The following is a 25030-nucleotide window of genomic DNA, read 5'->3' as shown; positions in this document are numbered from 1 at the left end:
AAGCTAACCGGGTACAAATCGGTATGCACAGAAAAAGATTGCGGGAGGGGATTGGCAACCCTCGTTGACAAAAAGCTACCCTTTATCGAACACGATATTCATCTCGGATTGAGTAAAATCGAGTATACCCTAGTAGAAGTCGTACTCAAAAGGCACAAGGGCAGGACGCAGAGTATCTTTTGCCTAAACATTTATAGCAGTCCCACCGAAAAGAAACAAAGCTTTAGGGAACTTTTCAACAAGGCACTGGCAGTCGCAAAAAGCTCTCCGCTCATCATCAGAGGGGACTTTAATGCCCCCAACAACGCGTAGGGATACGCTTGGAATACAAAGTAAGGTGAGGGGTTATGGGACCTTGCCACGGACTTGAGACTGTGCCTGATCACAGATCCGGCTTTCCCCACCCGCTGTGGCACGTCCACGTGCAGGAACTCTACACCGGACCTAACTTTTGTCAACTCGAAACAAGCTAGTTGGGAAAACTCGGGCACCGATCAAGGCAGTGACCACTATATCATACACACAGGTATAGGCATGCCGAAACAAGAGACTAGAACCTTTCAGTGCACAGACTGGGACCTTTTTAGGAAAGTTAGAGCGAATAGACTAGAATCAAAACCGATAGAAGCGGGCAGACATTTCTTCCAGACCTGGGTCAACCAGCTCGAAGAGGACCTCAGGGAGGCCACTAAAGAAATTAAGACCGAAGAAAACATAGAGAGCGTACACGGTAGGCTCGCGCATCTGATCGAGGCCAAACAATCCATCTTGCAAAGATGGGAAACACAAAGACTGAACCGAAAGCTCAGGAAAAAGATAGCGTTGCTAAACAGACAGATCGAGGAGCATTCGAGAACACTCGTGAAACAACAGTGGGACGAAGTTTGCCACTTGGCAGACGGTAGAATCAAACATGGGGGTGGTTGGAACATCCTCAAACATCTATTGAACGAGAGCGAAACTAAGTCAAACTAGCGAAATGCAATTACGAAACTAGTATATCAAGTCAGTCAGTACAGGACTCAGGAGCTAGTCATGAGACAGCTCGCGGACAAATATATCCCGTTCAAACAACCGGGCGATAGCGACGAACGCGTAGAGTACATGGGAGGACCGTGCGAGAAAATGGACCACGATTTCACCGAGGGCGAGGTACGGGCCGCCCTTCATGGTCTCTTTAGTAAATCGGTTGCTGGACCCGACGGTATTACTAATAACCTGTTAATGAATCTAGACGATGACTCGATCACTTTCTTGACGGATCATTTCACCGAGTTGTGGAGAAAGGGAGACTATCCGGAGGAATGGAAGATGGCGAACACCATCCTCATACCCAAACCGGGTAAACCGCTGCATCTGGATAACCTACGCCCAATCTCGCTTACAACGTGCATAGGTAAAGCTATGGAACACGTTATCAACAGAATCACTAGATACGTCGAGCACAACGACATGCTCCCGTATAACGTGGTCGGTTTCCGCCCCGGGCTATCGACTCAGGCCGCCATGCTCCTGATCAAACATCAGCTCATACAAGTTAGCCCAAGAGCGATACAAGAGCGATTGTGGGACTAGACGTCGAAAAACTTCTGATCACATAGCACAAGGCCATCCTCGATGTCCTGTCCGAGCTGGGGTCGGGCGAGAGGCTATTCAGCGTAGTCAAGGCGTTTCTGGGCAGTAGGCAAACGAGCCTCACGCTAGGAGAACTAAAATCGAAAGTGATGAACCTGGGAAACAGGAGCACCCCGCAAGGGGCCGTGCTTTCGCCCATGGTATTTAATCTAGCAAGGACCAGAGTCACGAGGAAACTGGAGAGTATAGAAGGTATACACTTTTCAATGTACGCCGATGACATAGCCATATGGAGCGCCAACGGTAACGTAGGCCAAACGGAGACCAGACTGCAGGCGAGCATACACATCATGGAAAGGACGCTAGGCGAGATGGGACTAAACTGTTAGGCGGCAAAGTCGGAGCTTTTTGTCCTAAACCTTCGAGGCAGGGGCCACGGGCTACGTCCCCTGGGAGGAACCTAAGGTTATCTTACGCTGTCACGACGGATCCGCGATCAAGCAGGTCGAAAATGTTAGTTTTAGGCTTCCACATAGCAGCGGGAGGTACCAACCTCAATGTCATTCAACACATTTCAAACAAGACGGACCAAGTCATCAGGTTAATAAGGAGAACCAGCAACAGACACAGAGGCCTGGGTGAGGACAGCGCTCTAAGGCTAGTGCAAGCCTTCGCTCTCTGTCACTTCACCTACGTGGCACGTCTATTTAAATGGTCGCAGGCCGAGCTTAACAAGCTCAACACTATGATCAGAAAGTTAGTCAAGGCTACCTTTGGTGTACCCATCAGCACCTCGAACGGGAAGCTCATGAACCAAGGCGTACATAATACGATAGAAGAGATGGCGGGAGCGCAACAGATGTCGCAGCAGGAAAGACTGACGAAAACGTGTGCGGGCAGGCTGATACTCAATAGGGACAGACCCCAATAGATCGATGAACGCGAAGGAGGCCAAGGTAGAGTGGCGCGCGGACCTTAGAGACGCGATCAGAACCCTCCCCCCCCCCCCCTCCGAGAAACATGCACCCGGAACACAATGTTAGCAGGAGAAAAGCGGGAGCGAAAGCTTTGTTGAAAGAAATTGAGCAGCTAGGACAACAGGCGGCCCTCGTAGATGCTGCCTGGGTCAAACGTAGAGAGACCTACACGGCCGTGGTGGTCGACAGCCAGAGCGAAGTACGGGACGCCGTCACCATCTTCACTAAGGATTCCATGGTGGCGAAGCAAGCCGCGATTGCTCTAGCCATCAGGAACTGTAAATTGTCTTTAATTTATAGCTATTCCACAGCAGCAATTAGGAGCTTTGACAAAGGCTATGTCGCTGGGACTGCGGCTAGAATTATCGACAAGGTCGAAACTATTAAAACTTAAATCCGATGGTTTCCTGCACATAGGGGACAAGTGGACGAGACTCTGCTCAACCTCAACGAGGTGACGAACGACCTGGCCCGAGGACTTGCTTGCCGTGCCGGTCAGAACCGAACCGACGCCCACTACCATTCCGGGGAGCATAAAGATCATTTACTAACGTACAATGACATCACTAAATACTACTACTTGGGGTGTAGGCAATTCTTACTGCCAGACGTAAAGTTGAACAGGGCTCAGGCAGTCACGCTACGTTTACTGCAAACCGGGACGTACCCCACTCCGTATTTCACAAATGAAATTCACCCCGAAAGAGTAATTAGGAAAGAATGTAACGTGTGCGATGGCATCATTGATATCAGACACATGCTGGCGGGCTGTCCCGCGACTCTCGCCTACCCCGAAGAAAAATGGCTTTACTGGCACAAGATGATATCAAGCTCTTCATATCAAGATCAACTACGGGCTGTCCAGAGGGTCCACGATGGCGCCATAAGGGTCGGCCTGACGGTGCCGACGTGGACGCGGCCCGCCTCGGTTTGAAAAGAGCGAGCTTCAGGACTCTAATAAAGTTTTGTGAATGAATGAATGAATGCGATTCTACTATGCACTATACTGTATAAGAAGCCGTAGACATGCGGTATTTTTCATATAGCAATATTGGCTACATTTCCAGACACTAAATGAAAAAGATACACTATTTCGCCTTACAGGTCTAGTTAGTCCGGAGCTAACAGTGCTGAAGCCTTCTCCGTAGCTTAGTCGACCAGGCGCAAGAAATGACTTGTTCGGGCACTTCCCAAGAAGAACGTAAACATTTAACAAGCCCGTTTTTTTTCGTTGCTGTGCATGGAAACTCGAAAACTCTAACAAAGGCACAATTGTTAGCTTCACGTTTTCTGTAGTTCTGTCCTGGTGTTCTTTGTACCTTCATAAATGACACATCTTTTTGCGGTCGTCATTACTTCATTGGTCTTCTCTGTGTGCCGTTTTTCGTTGCTTTGTTCCGAATTCTGTTCAGTTTGCGCCTAACGTGAGGCCGATGCACAACTTTACTTTCCAACCTGTCATGTTCTTGTACGGAGAGACTTTTATTTGAGCTACCCTCCCTCCACCCTCTCTTCAAACGGATACCACTCGTGTCCACGGACGCATGTCATGCTTCAAATGGTTTTTCAATCAACCCGAAAATTTCCTATTTCTACGGCATGGCCGTGTCTTCTGTTCACGAATGTCAAGTTTTGATATTTCTCGTGCTCGCTGCCATGTATGAAAGCGTGGTACCTCCGTTCGATTAGTTGGTCGGCTAAGCAGAAACGGGCTCGAATGCACAGGCACTCAAGGATTGTTCTACGCAATGACCAAGTGGAGTCGTTGCACCATCTTTAACAGAAACTTGAAGACCATCAACACTGTTCCACAGGGTGCTGCCTCCATGCGTTGGCGTTGCACTCACCAAGAATCTCTCGCAGCAACAATGAGCATTAACTTTACTGCCAACAAATCCGGGTCGTCCACTCTTACGACAACAGCGGCGGCGCTCTTTATAGTTTTAAGCATGAAATGAATTTAGCTCCCGTTGTCTGGGATTTTCAAGAGACCTTGAGCCGAAATACAGAGCGGTTATTCGGGCACTCAAGACGAGAATGTGGCGAGAACGAAACGAGAACATCCGGTCATCGTTGCGAGAGCAAGACGAGATAATCCGGGCAACCAGTCAAAACTTAAGAATATGCGGTCTCTGGCCCCCGACCCCTTGTACAGGACGACATTACATACGCTAGTTACTTCCCAAAGAAGTTAAAGAAAAGTGCTTCCGATTTCTTCCTAATGTTTGTTCACAACATCACTCAAGCTGTAACTTCTAGTACGTTGATGTTTATTTTGTCATTTCCAATAGCGACGTTCAAAAGTCAGATACAGCGCACCATACACTTGATTGTAATCTTTTGGCGCTTTCCTTTTCAACGCCAGTGGTCCGTGAGTTCCGCGGCGCGGGTTTTGTGCCGCCTCCTTCAAGAGATGGCGCCACGCTGCGTGACCAGGTCGGCAGCAGCGTCCAGCGCGCCGCGGATGGTTGTTTGGCCGAAGACGAGACTTGCAGCGAGGTTCAGTTCAGTTCAGTGTGGTGTGGTGTACCGTTGCGAACATGCACTATACCCAGTTTAAGATTGTGGCTGGTATCATCTCCAATCAATCTGCTTTGCCGGTAGCCATGTCATGCTTACATCTACTCTCAATTACGGGAGAGCCAGCATTTGTTATGACAAATTATACGTCCCCAAGCTCGACCGCACATCAAAACAGCGACAACTGTCGCTTGTTTCGGCTTGCTTCGCTTCAGACATGCGACCGCTCCACGCACAAGAGCGCGAACTATGAGGTATATTAAAACCCCACAGAGCAGAAATACGTTCCTTCACTTACCCTCTTACTAGAAATCAAAACACAGCGAATTAAAAAAAAATATGGCAGAACCATCGGAGGATGATAGCCAATATCAAGTGACAGCTGTTTGGTAGACCGCCTGAGATTTGCTGCAGGGGGCACTTATTGGTTAACTCTGTCGGTTAGTGCATTGAGACGCGTGAGTGCTGCGACGTTTCACTGCCTCCAAGGTCGACCGTGGTACAAAACACATTAAATTCCCTGCGAGGGCTATGTGTACACGGCACACACACCGTGTACTCTTATCAGGGCCGGCCTACGAAGGCACCACTTTGACTACCCTATATTTGAGGTAGGCCCGGCTTAGTTTGGTGGACAGCCTTCCACGCAAAGTGGGGGAAGAGCGAAAGAAAGCTCCGCTCTAAAATGAACGCTGATAGCTGATAGCCACAAGAATGAAATTGCTGGTGTAACTCATGCTAGTGTTACATCTTGTTACATTTTGTGCACGTACATAAATACCTAAGTACATGGACGTGGGGACAGCCGCTGCCGTATCACAATTGGTAGGACAACGCACGCGTAATGCGGAGGTTTTGGGTTTGGTTCCCATCAGCGGCGAATGGTTTTTTCGTGCACTTCCATTTCCCTTTAGCTGGTCATTTCTACACTTTAATTAAAACGACAAATAACTTCCCCTATTCTTTCCTTGGCTTCATCGTCTGTTGGCATCATATGGCTGTGACTAATAAAAAATCAGGCCCCTCTATTCTATGTTATGTTACGTAATAGTATGACGGCAGCTCATTTGCCATGTAGTTGCACAGCTATTACTGTTACTACAGCCTGCTACCATGCAGTAGAGACAGCTATTTATCAGGTAGTGTCTTTACGAACACACGCATAGTAATGTAGACTATGAGTTACTGTACGTTTGAGTGGTCGCACCTAGCTGCCACCGACTCTATAGAATTAAAATTTCTTCTTAGGTGGATTAACTGGAACTCATTACAAAGGGTCTCCTAATGGCGCATATTATGTCCAAGATGCAACGCTCTGTTTCCTTAGATTGATTCTTAAGAAGTACAATCGACCGGTTATCTAAATTTGAGGCAGTAGTTGTCCCCGTGGCATAAGACAATATACACGATAATTATAGACGGTGCGCCGTTTTCTTCGCAATAAAATAAACAGATCTGCGTGTTTATGCAGCCATAAGTAACGGCATCGACTCGAAGTACGCTCACTGTGTTGTCCGCCTGGACTGAGTACAAAAGAGGAATAGAGCTCGCTGAAGTTTCTAAGAGGCAAAAGATGACATGTGATGGACGCCCTTACACATACGCATAGTCGAGGTGGAACTCAAGTACTAGCTTTAGAAACACACTCACCTGTCGGTTGGAGCTCACCGGGAGCTCGCTGGAGGCGTGTCGAGCCTCGGTTTCCCTGCTTTCAGTGCGGTGGCCTGAGTGAAAGACGCCCTCGTCTTCTTTGTACCTAAATTCAACTGACGCACGCTAACGTGAAATGGTTATTAATAGTTCATGCTCAGGCTTCAAGGCATTGCGTGGAACAACATGCATATTTTTATAGGTACGTACACAAGATGTGATGAAGAAAGGACCATTTACCTGTGCTTTTGCACATAAAGACTTGTAGTTGTTGTCTTCCTCTCAAGCTATGGCTCATACCCAGACAAACTCCCATCTCTTTGTTGATCGCTAATGAATGTGCGGGCCACCCACGAGACACTGTACGCATACGGCTGCGAAACAGGCCTCCTCCGCCTTTTTGCAGAAATTCTGCAGCCTGGGCATCGCCCACTGATCCTCATTGTGTCCCTCTCTTTTTTTGCTTCCATGCGCACATCTTCCCACTTAAATCACAAAGCCAACATTATGTTAATAAACTCTTTATTAATAAGTGCATCCATGTATTGCTCGATCTTGCCTCTTTATTTCTTTGCATAATTTTATTCGAGGGCTTGACAGTAAAAAAAAGAGGCGATCTACGCTACTTTAAAAAGCAGCACGAGGAGGCTTTCGCTGATTTATTTATTTATTGATTGATTGATCGATTGATTGATTTTGATTTTTTCTAGACGACAAATGGTAAATATTTGTTCTAAAAGGGCGTCCTCTCGATTGTTCATTTGTGGGAAAATTCAGCACTGACACGGTGACCGCATGATGTAGATGTTGATCATTGGAAATAACTGACACGTGCCCACTCTGAGGAAGTGGCCAGAAACTGCGTAGGTTAAAGTAAAGTACGAAGTAAGAGGGCAAAATTCTATAATAGGTAAGTGAGAATCGGAAGATAGAGATTGAAGAGACTGCATCACTTTACGAAAATGAAAAATTATCGAGAGCATGAAAATAAAGAATTTCATACTAAGCTTAGTTAAAAGAACAGCAGGCTTAAAATTTTGTATTCGAGTTCAGTTCTCATTGATCCTAAAAGAAAATCATCGATGGCGGCGCTAGTCTTCGCGTCGCTGCACCCAAGGACACCAGCTGGTGCCGACCATCGTTTCTTTTTCTTTCTTTTACACTTTTTACACGATGGACTAGGATTGAGTTCACATGATTTATCTCGATCTCTCTTTCTTTCTGCAACACGTTTGACTCATTTCACACTTGAGAGAATTGAACGAACAAAAAGTTACATGTCCTTCATGTTCTGCAATAACTGAAGGCCTCATCTACAAATTTCTCCTTTGTTGCAGTGTTATTGCAACGTCAGATAGGACTTAAAATGTGGTAGTTTAGGATCGCCAGTGAAACCACAGAGCTCAGATATGTTTACAGGAAAGTGCCAGTGCTTGGCCGTATAATTGTATACTTGTATACATTTTACGAAGGCTCTACTAACCCTGTAGACGTAACAATAGTATTTCCTCCGTAATTACTTTCCTGGACATGACGCCACCGCTGCCCAAAGCTTGGTACGTTTTATACACGTAACGCCATATAGTGTTCCATGTTTAAAACGCTATTATTATTCAGTTAAGCCAATCGGTCGAGTGGTCAACTTTGCTTTTTACTACAAAAAGACGTATGCCGATGGATAAAGTGCCATCCCCTTAAACGAGCTCAAACATGTAAGTTTCTCTAGTGAACTCAAAAAGTGCAATCAGATTGTTACTTCAGGAGGTCACGTAAAAAAGAAAACAGAATCCTTGAAAAAATTGTGTTATTTGAAGATCGCCGCCAGTATAGTTGCGTGAGAGGGGAGTTGTGTCTCGCGTTCTCTTTTGTAGGGAATCTCCTAACGAGTTGCATAATTTTGATTTTGCTCATTGAGGTTCCGCATTTCTTGTATTATTTGCGTTTTTTCTCCATAGCGAAGTTCCATGATTCTTCTTATTTTTTTTTTCGCCCAAGTTCCCGTCGCATTCAGAGAACTCCGCCTTCTCACGGAAGGACCTTCGGGGCTGTCCGGGTCACATACCGATGATGACAAAGAGTAAGTCCATTTTCATATACAACTTCATTACCCCTTCTCACTCTATATACCGTCACATACTTAACGGGTCAGAAGGGGTTGCAGTTCTAGCTAGGAAACGAATTTTCGAAACTAACCTTTATCAGAATTTATTTTAGCACCGTTCTAGATTGACATCAGGAACACGCAGGAGGTCCAATAATCCTCATTGTTTACCCCCCCGTAAACACAGCGTCCCTAGCAGCAAAATTCTCTTGACCAAGTCTTCCTCGCTGTCATCTCGCGGTAGTTTTTTGCCATTTTTTAATGTTTCTTTTTTTAGTCTGACTTCCTTCAATGTTATTGATAATCAGGAAACTCGCGCCTAAGCTGAATTTAATTCACGCCCAAGAAAGGCACCATCAAAAGGAGAGCAATGAGATCGTTTGCCGAGCATCACAGAAAAAAAAAAAAAGAGAACATGTCTGCTTTCGCTGTCTGCATATTTTATTGACTTTCCACTTAAGAAAGAAACTATAAACCTTAACGTAATGAGTTGTTGGCGCTTCTGTTTGCGTAATATTTAGAAATTCTTGAATACGAAGCCTTAACTAGCTGAACAAGAAAATGGCCCGGTTATGAAGGCAATATAGTTTGCTTGATATGCGAGGCAATGGTAATAGTCCCTATGTAAGCATTCGTTGCATCTTAATTTTCTCAGTAGTTAGACCCGCTCGGCGCACTAGTCTGCTCTGTAATGGCTTCCAATTATATGCAGTGCTTCTCGCAGTCAACACTGTTATAGTACTATCATGGTCCCTTAATACAGATTTGCAGGACCCTGGTTAAACCTTTATGAGCTATGTGGCGCCGCCCGCGCAAGTTCGTTCTGCTTGCCGGCAAGCTGCTGTTTATTGCATTCTATTCTGGATGATGATAATACGAAAAATGCAGATGAAGCTTTGACGTGTTTAGTCTGAAAGGCTTGTCACTCACGTGTTTTTCATTCCATCTCCGGACATTCACAGATTATAGTCAATTGTAAGACCTTTTACCGCATACCGAATGCTACATTATTTATTTATTTATTTATTTATTTATTTATTTATTTATTTATTTATTTATTTATTTATTTATTTATTTATTTATTTATTTTTATTTATTTATTTATTTATTTATTTATTTATTTACTTGTTACAGACTCAGGGCCTAAGGCATTATAGAGGGAGTAGTTACGGTAAAGAAACGAAAATACATCAACAAAAATATAGTGAGGTAAAAAAAAAAAGGTTACAAAAGCTGATTATACAGTGTTAGCTAAAGCGGCTCGAAATTGTTAGTTGTCATTTATAGATACAACTTCCTCGGGAAGGTGGTCCCAGTCAGCGGATGTGTGAGGCAAAAGAAATGGAATAAATATTTAGTGTGACATTAATCAAGATCAACCTGATAACGATGATAAATTAGAGATGTTGAGAAATTATCTAGCCGCGTACAGTCGTGGTAGAACTTGTGAACAAAGAGATGGTGGTGGCGCGAGCGCCAAGTTTGTTTTCATGTAAGATATACTTGCAGTTCTATTACACTTGCACAAAATTAAACGAACTCAATTATTCTGAACAATTTCTAATGCACTAAATAGTTTCTCCTGAGTAGAATTCCACTCAGCGCTTGTGTACTCCAACTTGGAACGTGCTAGTGTCTTATAAAGTAGTAGGTTTAGAGACGTAGGGGCGGTTAAAAAGTTACGACGCAGATAGTCTAGTATGCTATTAGCATTAATTACGTAGCTGGTGTGGACCGTCCATGCTATGTTAATGGCGATGTGTACACCTAGGTACTTACATGTGTCGACGAATCCCAGGAGAACATCATGTATGTCCTGTTAGTTCGTGAAGCGCGCATCATTTCGTGCTTGGAAACTTTATTTTTCATTAACCAGTCGTTGCACCAGTTAGCTATAGTATTATGGTCAGACTCGAGGTGTTTAATGCCATCACTGGTAATTATTTCACGAAAGATAACACAGTCGTCGGCAAAAATTTTGAATGTTAGAGGACAATGAGGAAGGGGTATCGTTAGTATAATTAAGAAACAAGAGAGGCCCTGGCATCGATGCTTGTTGCACACCTGAGGTTATATCCCATAGCGATGAGTTATAGCCGCTTGTAGTAACAGATCGCATGCGATTAGTAAGGAAACATAGAAGCCACACCGCGACGTTACTGTCAGGGTTTAGTTTATTTAGTTCATAAAGCAAGAGATTATGGAACGCTCTTGCGAAGTCTAAAAAAATGCAATCCGCTAAAGATGAACGATCAAGAATACGAATACGATTTAATTTGTGCTTAAATATTACAAGGTGTGTTTCACAGTAGAATGTTTTCCTAAATCCATGGTGCATTGATGTGAAAAAGGCGTTAAAGTCTAGAAAGTGAACAATATTACTGAATAATATGTGCTCTGGTATTTTAGACTATAGTGTCCTATTTTCTACAGTTCTGTATGTATTTTATAGTCCTATTAGACAGTATTGCATACCCGCTCTAAGTGAACTAACGGGTATAGCGAAGGATTCAATATATGGAAGAAAGCAATAGATTTATTTGCTTTAACCGAAGCGACATGAATAGTCACGCCATTCAAGAAAACTGAAACCGCAAACACAAAAAGAGGGCGCGAAAGAGAAAAAAAAAATTCTTCTCGACGATGACGAATCAAACTATGGCTGCAATCACCATGGCGAGTGCCGATCTAACTTGCACGCTCAACTATCGAAAGAGCCAAATTTAAAATCTTTTAAACGACAATCAAATAACTGTCATCAGAAAGACTTTATCGTAGTTACTAAAATGGAAAATGGAGCACTATGTTTACAAAGGAGATGCCGATAAAGCGACGATTTTTCTTCCGCCCTGACTGCTTCACTATGTATGATTAGGTTCTACTGTAATACTGTGCTGGAAAACTCGAAGGTTGAATATACTTAGAAAGAGTAGCGAATGGTGGTAAAGCAGAAAAAAAAAACAACGAAGAATAATATAAGTGAACTATACCAAAGAATAACAGAGGCCCAAATCGAATGCACAGCCGTTCGTTCTGTGCGCACCTTAGACGCTTGCTTTTGCCTAGTTCACTGCGCTGTCTACCAGCTGGGCTTCAATCATTCAGCGCTGTTCAAAAGAATGCAGGCTTTGCGAACAGGAGGTGTAAGCGCGGAATCTTTACTCAGATTATCCATGTTTATTAGCATCCGGCGTTGATAATATGGCTGCGACCTTGAAAAGCGCAATACCAGATTTTTGTGGAGGTTCTGTTCTATTTCTAGGAAGAAGTGACCATTTAGGTGTCTTAAGTTTGTGCTAATTGAGAGTTCTGAAAAGAAACCAACGTAATTATCCAAGCGCGACGATCAACGATTTGTGGATATTTTAGTAAAAAAAATATTATACCCAGGCACGTACCCAGGATTTTTTTTCGGGGGGGGCCCACCACCACCTCCATCATCATCATCATCGTCGTCGTCGTCGTCGTCGTCGTCGTCGTCGTCGTCGTCGTCGTCGTCGTCGTCGTCGTCGTCGTCGTCATCATCATCATCATCATCATCGTGTTTTATGTCCACTGCAGGACGAAGGCCTCTCCCTGCGATCTCCAATTACCCCTGTCCTGCCCCAACCGATTCCAACTAGCGCCCGCGAATTTCCTAATTTCATCGTTCCACCTAGTGTTTTGTCGTCCTCGACTGCGTTTCCCTTCTCTTGGTATCCATTCTATAACCCTAATGGTCCAACGGTTATCTAACCGGCGCATTACATGACCTGACCAGCTACATTTTTTTCCTCTTGATGTCAATTAGAATATCGTCTATACCCGTTCGCTCTCTGATCCAAACCGCTCTCTTTCTCTCTCTTAACGTTATGCCTAGCAATCTTCGTTCGATCGCTCTTTGCGCGGTCCTTAACTTGCTCTCAAGTCTCTGCCCCATATGTCAGCACTGGCAAAATGCACTGATTGCACACCTTACTTTTCAATAATAATGGTAAGCTTCCAGTCAGGAGCTGGCAATGTCTGCCGTATGCGATCTAACCTATTTTTATTCTGTGAATTTGCTTCTCATGATTAGGGTTCGCTGTGATTAATTGACCTAGGTAAACGTACTCCTTCACGGTCTCTATTTCCCGACTGGCGATCCTGATCTCTTGTTCCTTTGCCCGGCTATTTATCATTATCTTCATCTTCTGCTTATTAATATTCAACTCCACTCTTACACTCTCTCTGTTAAGGTCTCCAATCATTTGTTCTAACTCGTCTGCATTGTTGTTGAATAGAACAATGTCATCGGCAAACCGAAGGTTGCTGAGATATTTGCCGTCGATCTTTACTCCTAAGCCTTCCAAGTTTAATAGCTTGAATTCTTCCAAGCACGCAGTGAATAGCTTTGGAGAAATTGTGTCTCCCTGTCTGACCCCTTTCTCTATAGGTATCTCCCTGCTTTTCTTGTGTAGAATTAAGGTAGCTGTAGAACCTCTGGAGATATTCTTACGCGAAGGACGAGTCAGTAAGACGACAAACTATTTATAGATTATATTTACAACGGTTGCAGCGCTGACCGGTCAGATTCACAGCGCGAGCCCAGTTCGTTCTTCCTCCTCTTTTCTGGAGTGATGGCACCCACGCGCCTCGTTCAAACAAACAAATACCACACGCATGTAGCAATATTTTCCAAGTTTTTTACGTAAGCATTCTGTACTCCTTGATTACGTAGTGCCTCTATGACTGCTGGTATCTCTACTGAATCAAATGCATTTTCTTAATCTATATAAGCCATATAGAGAGGCTGATTGTACTCTGCAGATTTCGCGATAACCTGGATGTGATCCATTGGATGTGATCCATTGGATGTGATCCATTGGATGTGATCCATGGATGTGATCCATGGATGTGATCCATTGTAAAGTATCTCTTCCTGATCTCTGTAAAGTATCTCTTCCAGCCTCTTCCCTTGGTTGACAAAATCGAGTGTTGCCCTTATTCTATTGGAGATTATTTTGGTAAATATTTTATATAATACTGGGAGCAAGCTAATGGTCCTATAATTTTTCAATTCTTTAACGTCTCCTTTTTTGTGGATTAGTATAATGTTTGCATTCTTACAGTTTTCTGGGACCCTTGCAGTCCATAGACACTTTGCATAAAGAGCCGCCAGTTTTCCAAGCATTGTGTCGCCTCCATCTTTGATTAAATCGACTGTTATTCCACCTTCTCCTCCCGCTCTTCATCGTTTCATGTCTTGCAGGGCCCTTCTAGACTCATCACTAGTTATAGGAGAGTTTCTGTATCCTTTTCATTACTGTTTCTAAGTGAGGTATCGTGACTCCTCTGGGTACTGTATACAGGTCAGCTTAGAATTTTTCCGCTACGTTTACTACATCTTCGAGATTGCTGATGATATCATCCTTCCTATCTTTTAGTGCATACATCATGGTTTGTCCTATGCCAGGTTTCGTTTGTACTGATTTCAGGCTGCGTTTATTTTTTACGGCTTCTTCAGTCTTTCTCATGTTATAGTTCCGAATATCAGTTATTTTCGCCTTGTTGATCAGTTTTGACAGTTCCGCGAATTGCGTAACGCTGTGCGGCCGCCAGTCCCATACAACCGCGTAGAGCGCAGGACTCTGCGATTCTAGACGTACTGCGCTCACCGCGAAAGGTTAGAAAAACACCCACATAAGCACAGTAGAGAAGTGGCTACGTGAGGCGGTTCGACAGATAACTCTAGAAGCGTCATTCAAAACAAGTAATTGTTCTCCACTTCCGGCGGCGTTTTCTCTACTTCCTTTTTAAATAAAAAGATGTTGATCCATAAATATTCTCATAGACAACGGTTAACTATTTTATGATTCACTTTTGCTTGCAGTTTGGTTGTTTCCTTGGCTCTCTCCCTTAGTAGATCGCTTAGTTTCTGAACTCCTTGCGATTTTTGTTTCCAGTGCCAATTTTGCACGAAAAGTGCTATACAATTAGGGAAAAACAGACGAGGTAACGGTCGACAGTCATCTTGCGTATGGGTTTAAGGGTTATTGCAGGGTTTCATGATGGACACTCTTTCACATTATATTATTTCCCACCTTATCTAACCCATATCACGTGTATGTGGTTCCAGGCATCTGCCAGCGTCGCGGCGAGCCGTAACTCAAGGAAATAATGAAGCAAAGGGAAAAGTTAAACGCAATTGGCGTTTTCTCCGGCCGCAACTCGTTTCACGAGAGTACAGACCAGCTGAGTAACAGCCGCATCCCTCTCCTGGTCCCAGGATCAGCCTAAACAAAGAAGGTTGAACTAACAAAAGCAACAGCTATGCGCGTGACGGTTGAATAGATGGTGACAACTGAACGCATCTCGAGGTAATCACGCGGGTGCGGAATCTATGAGAAAACTGTCCTTCACATTACAAGAGATGCCGATAACTACCGCCATCTAAAAGGAGTGAAAAAGGCAGCATAATGCTGAGCGATGAACAGCTGCCAATATATATATATATATATATATATATATATATATATATATATATATATATATATATATATATATATATATCAAAACGTTTATTTAAAAGAAAAAATGCAGAAAGCGAGTGAGTGGAGCCCCTAGTCCAGGGCCCCACTGGCTTGAGCGGTCCGCCGTGCCTGGTCGAGGAGCGCCAGTTGCATCTCCCGATCCTCGCTGGCGAGCCAAGTCTCCCACTGCTCCCTTTCGGAAAGTTTGCGGGCTATTTTGGTGTATTAATTTTGGGTGACCTGTTCTGGCAGTCCCACGTAATGTGGGCGAGAGTTGGCCGGCCTCCGCACCACGGACAGCGAACGCTGTACAGCGTTGGGTGAATGGCATTTTTCAAAGAAAGGTTTGGAAATGTGTGCGTCTGTATTCGGCGCCAGTCATAAGAGTCCTGCCTGGATAGGTCAGGGTGTGGTGGACTGTACTTTCTTCGCTCGCGCCGCTGGTGCTCAAGGATGTCTCGTGGTAAAAAGGGGTTTTCGTCAGAGTGGTCGACCGCTCGGTTCACAAAAGCACGAGCTGCGCCGTCCGCTCTCTCATTGCCCTCGAGTCCTGCGTGACCCGGGCACCAGATGATCATGTGTTTCTGCGTTAGGTTGGATCCTAATAGGTGAGTGGTGCTGTGTGGTAGCCTCCCGGTGAGGAATAGTCTACATGCGACTTGAGGCTTGGCAGCTGTTGCTCTGGGACAACAGCTGCCAAGCCTCAACATTGATCTGGCGGCGCTTTAGGAATGTGTGAGGAGTGGTGGCGTGGGTGGGGAAGGGGGGGGGGGGGTATGCCACTTGATTTCGGGGGGGGGGCCTGGGCCCCCCCGGGCCCCCCCCCTGGGTACGTGCCTGATTATACCGTTATTATCGTTGTTTTTTTTTTGGCGCCAGTTGCCTTATAATGCGCGATGCTTAGTTGCATGATCCTTTAAAACAGGCTGCGGACAAAACACTCATTGCTCAGCATCTAGCTTCTCCCGTTGAAAAGAAAATTTAATCAGCGATTATTAAATAAGTAATAATAGAATTTATGGTTTCGTTTTATTTCTCGTTGAATGTGCGGGAAATGTGCCAGGGTGCATAGAGCACAAAAAATAAATATAAATATATACGGCGGGGGGTGGGGGGGGGGTGGCGTTGCAGCATTGTTTGGCCCCCCTAAAGAAAGTCTCACGCACGCCTACGCTTATGAAGAATAATAATATCTTTGTTTTACTACAGACCCCACGTGTTTTACGCGTGAAAAGAAAGAGCGATGCCCCATAAACCCGTTTCGAGGATAAAACAGCTCTGCATTTCGATGAGCGCTGTTTGAAATAAGCCGCTTACATCTCTGTTCTGTAAACACCTTCCCTGAAGTTCTATTCCTTTCACCTAAGATGGCACAAAAAAAAAGAAAAAAAAACGACATAACGAATGGGTCCTAGGTCGTTGGACCTGCCACCCTTCCCTTCTCACTCGCTTCCAATTTTTATGTCATTCAAATACTTGCCTACAACTCAAACCCGCGTGAGGATAATAGAACGCTTTTATTCTCTTCCACTTCTTCCTTTTTGCGCTTCGTCAGTGGTCCAAGTGGCCTACGTTAACATCAGGATTGACATGTCAATTACCGCGGGTGATGGAACTGGATGACGTAATGGTCGAAAGGCAGAAAGAAATAGACCACTGTGAAAGAAATCGTTGCGGCATGCCAGCCCGCGCTTCGAGTAAATTCTAAGAGGCTATTTACATGTGCAAATCCGGAGTGGTAATGCAAAAATTGACTTTTTTTTCTTCTTTGTGATTACCCATTTACGACTGACCGATCTCAGTGGTAACACAGGCGAAGCACTTCTCGAACGGAGGAGAAGCAGAGCTAAAGCTGCATGTATGAAACCAGTGCCCGACTGGAGTTGCGCAGCACCTTGCATAGCTAGTGTGAATTAGCTGGACTCACGTGTTTTCTTTCTATATTTCTTTCACTCCCCATCATCCTCCCCAGGTGTAGGGTAGTAAACTGGACTAGCCTAATAAAGCTCCTTGCCTTTCCTTCCCTTCTTCATTCTTAAAGGTAACGAAGGTAATGCATTGCTAGATAATGGCTAGAGTCGGCGCTCTTATCTTCTCCGTGTACTAATATAACCGAAAATACCCGTATACGAGGGCAAGAGATACAAAATGAGCTTGTTGGTACATATTTGCGTGAATTCTTGGGGTGGCGCGAAAAAAAAGAAAAATAAGGAAAAACAAGAAGAAAAGGAAAAGAAAAACGGACAAGACCAGGCAGTAAGAGCACAAAATACTTCTTAGTCTTTGCTAGTGTTGTTTGGTCACTCCCGGTTTTCTTTTTTATTTCTTCTTTTTTTTGTGGTCCCATGGTAATCGCGTAGCTAACTGAGCATACACCTGGCACGTATTGAGGTATTGGCTATCAAGCGAGAGCAAAAACCCATTCTTTCGTGTTGCCGCATTCCGGGCCGATCTTTCTGGTGGAAACCGCATCCGGCAAAATACAATTTCTTTCCAAATTTGCCAAATCATAGACGGCTGTGTGCCAGCACATCTGAAGCCGTAATTGGAGTCTCGCTATACATACGTCTCACTCAGACAAGCTGAATAGTCACACGCTCTTTCACTAGCGTGTGTATTCACGTGTGAGCGTGAGCGCATGTGTTGGGGTGATCGCCTGGCGTCTGTACCTTGCATGTGTTCGCAGGTTGTGTTACACCCTCAAAAAAACTACTACAACTTCGAACCGTTGTTCAAATGGCAGCACGAATGCGTCGTAAAGATGGCACAGCTCTATTGCCTTAGCTAAGCGTGATAATCGTATTTTTCGTGTTGCTTCTTAGCATCTCTATAGAGTTGTAAAGGCTTACCTGCGCCATAGTTCAAGTCAATAATGCACACAAGCACACATCACTACCACATTCAGCACAGCTGATTTTATTTCTTTTCTGTGCGACTTAGCTTTTTTTTTTTGATTGGCGGCTGTATTCTGCGTTCTTCTACAAGGAAGTGTTTGCAAGAGGGCGAGCGAGATGAACAACGAAATGAAGCTATAGCCTATAGAACGGCAAGCTTACAGCATAGTACGCGTCACGCGTCATTTCGTTTCGTAATTTGTACAGATGCCCGTTTCTTCTCACGCTTCCTCCTCTTGTGGCGGTCGTGCACAAGCTTGCAAAAGGCGTCCCTCATCGACCGATAGCACGGGCATGAAAACATATCACTAATGGCTGTCAGACCCAGAGCAGCGCCCTGACAAGCGCCCTGTCTGCACAGTTTGGACATTGTGCCCGGGAAGACAGGTTAACTTAAGTTCCCCTCAGTTTCGCTTTTGTCTTAGCACGTTTTCTGCTGGTTGCACAATATGTGTCTCTCTTTACTTTTCTTTACCCTACTGCTTTCGCCTGTTCTTATTCACTTATTCTATCATTTGTTGTCTCTATGTGTTCGTGGCATGGCGCTTCTTGAGCGCTGGCTGCATGCTTACAAGCTCACGCGTGCGAAGGCTCTTTCAACACTCGCTTGGCTTAGCCTACATTTTTACTGCTTTGTATCTAGACGTGCGATGTAATCCCAGGAGAGAGGAATTCAAAATCATCTGCGTTTGTCCGTAACTGCTGCGAGACGGTCAAGCGGTGCTCTCGTCTCCTCACTCATTATTCGTTGCCTGCCGTTACCAGTGATATCTGAAGGCTGAGATGAGTGGAGCTCGTAAAAACTCCCGGTATATTTGCTACTTCACCGCATTCATCACGGCTTTCTTCGTGCTTAGCATGCTCCTGTGTTATTCGAAGTGTTGTGATGTCTGTACATGCTGCAGTAATGACTGCGCAATGTATCGGATGGCAGGAAAATAAATAATGCAGAAAGATCCTTATTGTTCATCGCTAAGCTACGTTATTCCTCAAGTGCAGGGTTACCAAACCAGAATCTTCTCCTGCCTTTCCCGCCCAGGTCGCCTTTATCTCTGCAATGGATAACTTTCTATACTTTGTCTCGGCGCCATAGCCTTCCAGTCCAAGATGCTATTTTTCGCAGGGACGAGTGGGAGCAGAGTTTGTATTGATCGACACGTTTTCGTCGCTGGTGATTGCGAGCAGTGCGAAAGAAAGGAACGGACAGGCTTTTCCTTGCTTAAAACTTATAGCAGTGGTTACATTATTTTCATAGCAAAACGCACCGGCTTTGTTGCTCACTCTTCTCACCTTCCATTCAAATAGCAATCCTTTCGAAAGACTTAAAGCATTCATTCTATTGCTAGCACTCTATCAAAATCCAGGCCTACGCACAGATAGCTGACAAATTCGAGTGTAACACCAGAGCGCCCCCAACGCATGCACGCCACAGCATTCCTTCTCGCGGTTTAGCCCGCTGTAAGCACAGCGTCTTAAAGGCTTTACGGTGGGCTTCCGATGGATCCCTTCACGTGTCAGAGTCATCGCATGGGACTCAACCGTTTGCTTGTCGCAAGTGACGTTTGGGTGGATGGAGGAGAGAGGAGAGAAGGTTGCGACACTGCTCGTCAGTGGCTGTCACAAAAGATACATTCCTTGCCAAAACAACTCCTTATTCGTGAAGCCTACCTTACACAAGTGCCGCCCACGAATAGCCGTTGCGGCGGCGACGGTTTCGTCACCATGCCGATCGCTAAAATGCGTGGCAGGCTCCCGAACGCCCGTCAATGACGGAACACTCGTGCGTGATTAGTTTTGCGAATGAGGGCTCAGGATTCGTATCCACAGAGCGGCTCTATTACATTAGAGCCGACCACAAATAGCCATTATGTCGATGGTTGTGCTGTTATCACGCCAATCGCTGTCCTTAAAGGCTGGTCCCCGAATGCCGGCCAATAAAGAAATGATCATGCCTAAGAGAAGTTTTGCGAACATGGGACCAGAGAACGCCATTTTCTAAATCTTTTAATCAGTTACCAGTCTTCGTGCCCCTAGTTATTGGCACACGTGAAGCGTAGCGTCCCCGATATCGCCGGTATTTTCCAATCGTTACTAACAATAACAAATTCCGCGCACGTAGCTATTATGGTAGAAAAATTCAGCACTTCAGAAAGCATAAACCGCATGAACATCAGTTTGCTAAAAAATATATTACTTTCCTACAGCTAGAGCCGCACTTGCCGCCCCAAAACAACGGGATTAAATCGCCACAGCAATGCCATAAACAGCTTTGAATGGCAGCCAGTGCAGTTATTAGACGTTTCAGCGCTCGTATTAGGACCGGAGACTGCACGTGCGCGCTTGTATAATTAAGGAACTCATACCATGTCCCGTCACTGTAGCCTCTTTCACTCCTAATAAGCTTCACCGCAATTATTGCACCTGCTTCACCTCGTAGCAGTACTGTAAGACGGCAAAGCTGACTTTAAAAAAAATCTGCAACGTTCTTTTGATGTTTGCCATAAATAGCCCATTTTGTGAGCACAATGTCAAGCTTGTTTCCCTTTGCGCAATGATCGACCGGGCATGGATTCTGTGAGTCGAGAACATTGTTGCTTAATCATGGGCACAGAGTCGACGCGCCGTCTAGACAATTTAGGTCGTTTGCTAGTAGCTTTCAAATAATAAAGTGCGTTTAGGAAATACATTTTCGAAACACCTTTTTAACTTCGAAGTCACTAAGATGTCGCCAATTGTTCAGTTACGCCGCTAAAAAAGGTCGCCCGTCGCAGAGTGGAAATACTCGTCTTTATAAAGACAAAAAAGGCCCGAGATATAGCGACAAAATCTCTAAAAATGGCAGCGCTGCCTGTGTGCTGCTTTTTCCATGCCATTGTAACACAATAAATTCATTTTACATAGTAGTACATGAATTACTGTAATGTGTTAATTTCAAGGCTGCGTTCAAATTCTTTGAACTTCGGCGGAAAGCTTGTGTTCTTGTGGGAGCTCGAGATGCTTTTTTTTGTTGTTGTTGTTGTTGGCGAGCTTCAAACTGACCTTCAGTAACTTCGTTTTTTACCTTTGTTGTATCAGAGTACCATTATAGCTAAAAATTTTTACTAGAATCATCTCCTGTTGTATATTAATGTTCACGGCGAGTATCATTTTATTTCAAGAGCACCGCTTAGCGGTATTTTCAGACTTTACACGCACACGCACGCGCGCGCGCGCGTAAGCACAAAGTAATTTATTACCTACGTTCCTATTATTTGTGCTTGCCCAGACATCTACGTAACACAGCTTACGATCATCCTCAGTGTTGCTTTTGAGCTGTGTGCTATTCCACGCTTTCACAATTTGCTACAGAGGCTCTGCGATTTTCCGCTTCAACTGAAGAATGACCTATGAGTGTACGATTATTACTGTTTCTTTTTTTTTGGGGGGGGGGGGAGGCGGTGCTAGGGGAAGAGGAGAGGGACGCATCGGCTGACAGTTTCTTTGGCTTTTCGTAACCCTCTTTGCTGTAGAAGCTCCTATTACTTTTTATCTTTCTCTCGTTTCTTTGTGCGCTCTGAGAACGTCTGGCTTGTACAAGCGAGCGCCTTTGACTGTGTAGTGCTGTTCGTGGACATCTCTCTGCCCCCATCTCTCTTTCTCTCCCTTTTTTCTATTCCCCTACTCTCTTCCCCTAGCGCCGGGTAGCCAACCGGACTCTTGACTGGTTAATATCCAGGCCTTCCTTTTATCTCTCTCTCCCTCTCGTCTCCTTCCTTCTTTGCAATCCCTTCCCCCTTACCCGTGCAAGGCAGCAAGCCCAAGACATGCGTCTCGTTAACCTCCCTGCCTTCATTCTCTTTCTCTCTCGGAGGCGTCTTACACGATTTTACATGCAGCAAAGGTGAAGTTATCGTTAAAACCAATCATGTAATAACCTAACATGCGATGGAGACTGTGATGTTGAATTTCGCTTAGGGAGCCGTCACGATTTCTCCTGAAGTTGATAATTGATATGCTGCGGTTGGTAACGTTCCGCGGACCCATTTCAGAGTGTTGTGCATGGCCCTAAGGAGGGTGGGGGGGGGGGGGGGGGAGGAACGGCGTAGCATCAACCGTTGAATGGCTCACAAGATGTCCGGCCGGGCCTCGCACTGTGCGTCGTCTGGTTCACCCTACTCGCGCTACGCTTATCGATGATCACAAACTGAACCGCGTATACCCATTGCGTTTGCGGTTCTTCAACTTTCCTGAAAGGAAGCACTCGGGCGGAGCCATTGCCGGCAACTCTTTCAAGGCTATGCCTGCAGCTTAATTCCTCCTCCTCCCTCTCCTGCTAATCCTCCTTGGAAAAATGTATTTTGCGCGCACATGGTTGGAGTACAAGGTCTCTGGTTTTTTCCCCACCTTCGATAAAGGCTAAATCATCCGTTCTCTGGTTACCGACAATTACAGAAAAGGCACATGCTTTCGGCAATTGTGTTACACATCACAAGTTTTTTACAGCGGAGCTGTTAAATGCGACTTGGAGCGTGCAGAAGCGTTATATGCCAGCATTCACGATTTTACGGAAAAATTACGTCCCTCTCGAAGTTCATATTTGGACGACATTAAAAAAAATGTTAGGGGCGATGCTCAGGGAAATATTAACATTGTGTTTGAATTAAGGGTTAAAGAAACATTGCTAAACCTTCATTCTCGGCCCATTTAGGGGCGTTATATGAAACGCTTCAAATCTTTCCCCGCTTTTACAGGAGGAACAAGAACGGCAGAAATTTCATATTTACAGAAATTAGGATCCACTCTACTGGTGACGTGTACCTAAAGTTAAACGTTTGTATATTATATTATCTTCTTTCAGCATAATTACTGAACACTAGTCCTTTTAATTTTATGATTGAGATCACGAGGAAGGTAGTTGCTTGTCCCTGGCATGCTCAGTGAAATACACAGGCACGCTGTTTATACTTCGTTGAAATGTTAAAAATGTTGTAAGTGACGAATGACAAATATTTAGTCTGTGCAAGTTCATTAGAGCTTATGTCGAAAGTTACTTATTTAGGCGTTCAAGACTGCCACACTGCCGTTAACCGCAATGTTTCCCACAGTCCTTAAACGACTGTGCAACACACCGCTTTAGAACTCGGTGAAAATAATGGAAATAAGGTTAATGTATGGCGAAACTTTCGCGTCGTTGGCTTATTAAGTCTCAGATAACGGCTGAACCCTCGTCTTTGCTTTATTTGCATGCGTTATATACAGGGTGTTCCAGCGAACACATTCAAAAATTCTTAAAGGTTGCCACAGGCAACCTTTAATTTAATTCTACTCAAAGCGGCAGACACTACTCGCACAAAAAATTGAAATGCATAATTGAATAATTAAAAGATAAATAATTAGCCTTCTAACTAGTTACCTCATGATGCGTATTGCAACTGATAAATTCTAGCCGTGGAATTCGCATAGCGGATCCACTTGGAACAAATTCTTAGGATGACGCCAGTTTCTAGATATGAATTCCCGAACTTTGCGGAGAAATTCGTTGGCGTTCCAGGTACTTTGTTACTTAAACGCATAAAACGACGTTTGTTAGGAAAGTAACTGCAACGACAAAGCTATATCTATATATATATAGATGTATATATCTATATATCTATATATATATATATATATATATATATATATATATATATATATATATATATATATATATATATATATATATATATATATAATTGTTTTGAATGGGGGGGGGCAAGTTATGGTTAATGTGTAGACGAAGTTCACTATGTGTGGACAGATTATTGCCTTAGGCGTTAATTACATAAGCAAGCTATACGGAGCATTGAAAGTGTGTTTTACGAAGAACGTAGAATGTACTCTCGTGCCCCGGGTGAACTGTAACACCGCCACAATCACATTTTGTGAAAATTTGAGCAACATACCGGCCAATATTCTCGCGAAGTAAAATGTGTGTGGATTAATTACTGGCTCTGTAAAAATGTATTACCAGATGTTCGAAAGCGTTGTATATGGGCAAGGTTTCAAACGCAACTGACATTGATACAGGGGAAGCGTTATAAAATATTGATTTGATTGCTGGCAGCTGAAATTTTCATTGTAACTGCTCGAAATAAACAGCTTCTCACGGAATCGGCTTGCCATTCTGTAAGTTCGCACAAGTTTGCTGCCGTTTGTTTTTCTTTCTTCCTTTTAACGAAAGTATCTTTTGAACCTCCGCAACATTCTAGAATGAAACGAAACTTGACATTTACGTAAAGCATGCTTGTAGTTGTTATGTCAGTAGGATGGTTTGAGCAGATGGATGCTTATAACGCTGTGAGGGAACAAACGCGAGTTAATTACATCTTAGTTGAAATTAAGAAAAAGAAATGGGCATGGGCAAGGCATGTAATGAGGAGGAAAGATAACCGATGGCCATTAAGGGTTACGGATTCGATGCCAAGAGAAGGGAAGCGTAGAAGGGGGCGGCAGAAAGTTAGGTGGGCGGATGAGATTAAGAAGTTTGCAGCGACAACATGGCCACAATTAGCACATGACCGGAGTGGTTGGAGAAGTATGGGAGAGGCTTTTGCCCTGCAGTGGGCGTAGCCAGGATGATGATGATGATAATGATGATGATGATGATGATGAAGATGATGATGATGATGAGGACGATGACGATGATGTCAGTTTTCTGAACACATCGGTATAGGAGTTTTCGACACGCAGCGGTAGCCTAGGGGATATGGCGTTGCGCTACTGAGGTTGATGTCATGGATTCGGTACCCGTGATTGGAGCTGTGTTTTGATTTGGGCAAATGCAGAAACGCTCGTGTGCTAACG

The 25030-nt window shown here is 44.4% G+C and overlaps 1 protein-coding gene and 1 long non-coding RNA gene across 3 annotated transcripts in view; one reads left to right on the top strand and one right to left on the bottom strand.

Moving 5' to 3' along the window:
• The window catches only part of LOC126531583 (heat shock 70 kDa protein 1B-like), a 29820-nt gene extending 23008 nt beyond the window's left edge, over window positions 1–6812 (bottom strand). The window contains exon 1 of one of the 2 annotated variants that reach the window (XM_050179156.2): window positions 6723–6812. The gene's annotated coding sequence lies outside the window, so the exon portion shown is untranslated. The remainder of the gene's footprint in view (window positions 1–6722) is intronic. The other variant, XM_055071266.1, reaches the window with a different exon arrangement.
• The window catches only part of LOC129385139 (uncharacterized), a 74438-nt gene that overhangs the window by 6043 nt on the left and 43365 nt on the right, over window positions 1–25030 (top strand). The window contains exon 2 of the long non-coding RNA XR_008612721.2: window positions 8718–8799. This is a non-coding gene — a long non-coding RNA (uncharacterized lncRNA). The remainder of the gene's footprint in view (window positions 1–8717; window positions 8800–25030) is intronic.

This window comes from Dermacentor andersoni, chromosome 5 (genome assembly GCF_023375885.2).
Source record: "Dermacentor andersoni chromosome 5, qqDerAnde1_hic_scaffold, whole genome shotgun sequence".
NCBI classification, from domain to species: Eukaryota; Metazoa; Arthropoda; class Arachnida; order Ixodida; family Ixodidae; genus Dermacentor; species Dermacentor andersoni.
The sequence above is the reverse complement of the archived record's forward strand: the minus strand, read 5'-3'. Positions and strand labels throughout refer to the sequence as shown.